This window comes from Cannabis sativa, chromosome 8 (genome assembly GCF_029168945.1).
Source record: "Cannabis sativa cultivar Pink pepper isolate KNU-18-1 chromosome 8, ASM2916894v1, whole genome shotgun sequence".
Classification (NCBI taxonomy): Eukaryota; Viridiplantae; Streptophyta; class Magnoliopsida; order Rosales; family Cannabaceae; genus Cannabis; species Cannabis sativa.
This window is the reverse complement of record NC_083608.1, coordinates 28750340-28754561: the sequence shown is the minus strand read 5'-3', so window position 1 is coordinate 28754561 and position 4222 is coordinate 28750340. Positions and strand designations below refer to the sequence as shown.

The 4222-nt window shown below is 36.8% G+C and overlaps 1 non-coding gene across 1 annotated transcript; it reads left to right on the top strand.

Annotated features, from left to right (window-relative positions):
• The first annotated feature begins 597 nt into the window (after positions 1–597).
• On the top strand, positions 598–704 carry LOC133030717 (small nucleolar RNA R71). The gene has a single exon (XR_009684266.1). It is a non-coding gene; the product is annotated as a small nucleolar RNA R71 (small nucleolar RNA).
• The last annotated feature ends 3518 nt before the right edge of the window (positions 705–4222 follow it).

Here is a 4222-nt window from a genome sequence, read left to right as displayed (position 1 = left end):
GCTAGTTGGCCCATCTGTGTCTGCAGGTCTTTGATTGAAGATCTAGTTTCAGTCATGAATTGAAGCAATAAATCTGTTTGCAAACTAGAATTTCCACCAGAGGTTTGTTGCTGATTAAACTGTTGATTCTGATTCTGGTTCTGATTTCGTTGCTGATAGAACCCACTGTTTCTTCGGTTATTACCCTGGTTGAACCCATAATTGTTGTTGTTGTTCTGTGAATAGTTTCCAATGGCTTTAGCTTCATCCATTGGCAAATCATCCACATCTGCTTGACACTCTGAAAAGTGATGACTTCCTCCACATAACTCACACACAACTTGGGCTTGTTTAGCTTGCCCTACAATTAGCTTTGTCAATGCCTCAACCTGAGCTGTCAACTTTGTGATGGCATCAACCTCTAACATACCAGCTACCCTCTTTGATTGACTCCTTTCAGTTGGCCACTGCTGATTGTTTAGAGCCATCTCCTCCAATAGATCATAAGCCTCATTAGCACTTTTTCTGATAAAGGCACCACCAGCTGCTGCATCTATTAGAGTTCTAGTGTTTCCTACCAACCCATTGTAGAAGTTGTGGACCAGCATCCACTTCTCTATACAATGATGAGGGCACTTTCTGATCAGATCTTTAAACCTCTCCCAAGCCTCATGGAGAGATTCATTATCTTGTTGGTAGAAGTTATTGATTTCTCCCCTCAGCTTTGCAGACTTGGCTGGAGGAAAGAACTTTGACAAGAATTCCGTTGCCACATCATTCCAGGTGGCAATAGAGTTGGGTGGCAAGGAGTTTAGCCAACTCTTGGCTCGTTCTCGGAGAGAGAATGGGAACAATCTCAGTCGAATGGCATCATCACTAACTCCATTAACTTTAAAAGTTTCTCAAAGTTCCATGAAGTTAGAGAGATGCAGGTTAGGATCTTCAGAAGGGAGGCCACCAAACTGAACTGAAGACTGCACCATTTGAAGTATGGCAGGTTTGATCTCAAAGTTATTTGCATCCACCGCCAAGTGGCTCGATACATGACCGCACTCCCGTCGAGTAGGGAGAATGTAATCTCTCAAGCCGCGCCATTAGCTTGATCTTCCACGGCGCCACCATTATTACCGTTATTACCTCCATTGTTCGCGGCATTAGCATTCACATTAGCGGCCATGATTTCGAAGTTTCGGCTGATTCTTGAAACTCCTTCTTGCCTCTTGTTCTTTCGGTTTCTCCTACAAGTTTTCTCGATTTCAGGATCAACTGGTAATATGACAGCTTGTCCTTGACGGCGCATACACTTAGGATTCCTGAAATGGATCACGAAAATATTGCAAGAAAAAGGTTAGAAAAATCAGCAAGAGAAAATATACCAAAGTAGAAGTTAGTATAATTTGTGTAATATTAATCTTTAAACAATTCCCCGGCAACAGCGCCAAAAACTTGTTACGAATTTTATGTTTATTACACAAGTGTACGCAATCAAGTAGTATCTCACGCAAGTGAGGTCGAACCACAGGGAATTGGATTAAGTACTACTGAATTATACTTATGATTCTATTTGGTAAAATAATAAGTTTGCAATTTGAAAGTAAACAACTCAGAAATTAAAGAGAAAATAAACGAAGATTAATCAAGATGAGAGATTAGGGAGGTGAATCCTATTGTTAAGCTACCAATGTTAATACCTAATTGCTATCCTTATCTCAATGTGAAAGACAGATTATAAATTAACCTAACTCTTTTCAGATCTTTTAGGTTCTAAATAATATGTTCTCTAAATAACTTCTTAATTAAATCAACACAAAATCAGCATTAAGCAATAATCTATTCGTCACTGAGGCTATGTAAATACTTCCGTTTTACATCAGAACCTAGACTATCCAAATTTTAGCATTCTCAATTCTCACTTTTCAGATTTCGAATTGAGATCATTAAACATGTAAAAGGTGATCAAGCTTGCACATGGAATTAAACACAAATAAAGATAGTATTCACACATAAGATGAAGGAATGACAATTATTTATTAACTAGATATAAACTTAAACAGCAATCATCATCCTCCCTTATTGGGAAATTTAGTTCATAATAACTCTAAAAACATCCATGATTAATTCAGGAACAAAAACAAACATAAAGAAGAATTTAAGGGTAAAAGAAAGAAACTAGAAGGTGATATCGCTCCGGGTCTTCAAGATAGCTTTCTCTCCACTTGCATCCACTATTAGGTCTATTTCTGCTTAATTCTGACCTTTAGTGTCGTATTCCTTATATAGGGATGAGTAGTGTGCCTCCAATTGAGAGAAAAATCAAAATTAGGTCAACACCACGACGTCCGTACCAAGTCTCGACTAGCCCTTAAGCTGGTCGCGACTACAGGCAAACCTCGAAAATCAGAGGTTCTGCCAAATCTCGAAGTCGCGACCAGAGTCGCGACCTGGCTCTCATGAAGTCGCGACTACTGTAGCTTCTGGAGCCGAATTTTCAAATTTTTTTCCAGTTTATTCCAGTTTTTCGCCATTTGACTGAATTTGAACTTTAACACTCCGAGAACCTGAAATAATGAAAATCAAGCGTAAAACTGCTCCAAAAGACACCAATAGACGAGATAATGCTAACTTTAAAGACCCGAAACATAGGCTAATTATAACCTAACAATGATAATCTACAACATAGTTTACTTGCACCTTGGATAAGTGCTATGTCTTTTCTAGGTTAATTGTTAAAGTAAAGCTTGTGTTGGATGCATGGAGTATGCATCTGAAGGGACCGATATTGAACTTGAATCAGATATGATAAATTTACCATAATATCTATTCAATTCAATATCACCTAGTTGATCCTAGATCAAATGATCTTAATCCTAACATGGTTAGGTTCGATCTTAAGAGTATTATACATGTTCTTTGATTTGTTAGTTAAGCGTACTTTTTGGTCAGGGTGATACGTAGATTTTGGAAACATGGTAGTGCAATTGAGTGAGAGCGCTAATCATAGATATGGAATCTATAGCTTCTATCAGGACATAGAAGTGAAATGGTGATTTCCTTCAAGCTTGGCTAAACAGAGATAAATGGTTGAGTACTCATTTCAGTGATTATTTTAGTTCACTGAAATATCATTTATAGGTGGCTAAGTGTTTTAAGGATAAAATACATTGAAGGGTGTAACGGTAAATTAATCCCTATACAATGTAAATCATCTATAGAGGATAATTGATTATTGGGATTATAACAATGGATAACTAATAGCGTATCTATATCGTGGAACATATAGAGCGTTCTATATAATTGAGAGTGCAATTCCAAGTTCTATGGTGGATGCAACGAGGAATTAATAAGTTAGTGAATTTACTTGGTAAATTCTAGATCTACTTATTGGAAGCTCAGATATATAGGCCCATGGTCCCCATACTAGTTGAGACAATATTACTTGTATGACTCAGTTAATTGATTTTAATTAATCAATTATAATTCTAAAATTAGACTATGTCTAGTTTATGAATTTTAACTAAGCAAGGGCTTAATTGTGAAGAAAAAAGATTCTAGGGTTTATTTGTTAATTAAGAGACTTTGTTAAGTTTAATTGACAATATTATTTAATAGTTAATTTTTAGTTATTAAATAATTAGAATTGACATTTAAGTGGTTAAATTGGAAAAATGACATTTTTGAGAAAATAAGATGAAAAATGAGAAAAATGGCAAAATTGCAAAGTGGGGCCCACAATCCATGGCCGGCCACTTCACAAGGGTTTTGCCACTTTATTTTTCTATTATTTTAATGCTAATTAAATCTAACCTAACCCTAAGTGGTTTCCTATAAATAGGTAGGGGTGGCTAAGGGAAAAAGATGATGCAGCTCATTCCTTCAGTAAAATTTTTGAGCCTCTCTTCCTATACCTAGCCGAAACCTCTCTCTCTGTCTCTCTCTTCAAAACCAAAGCCTATAGTGAAAGAGTGAGTGCCCACACACATCAAGTGGTACTCAATCATAGTATGTAGGACTGTGAAGAATCCAGTTTCAAGAGAAGGAGATTCAGACTCAGATTCTTGGTGATACTCTGTAAGGTTCCCGATACTTTATATGTATTTATTTCATATCGTTTTAGAAGTTCATATTAAGGATGTTAATAACATACTTGTTCGGAAATCTAGATCCTGGTAGAATAAATCCAACAGATTCCTCATCTCAGGCGCCAACCACAGTACAGGACGTCGATGACTCTACTGAACCAGCG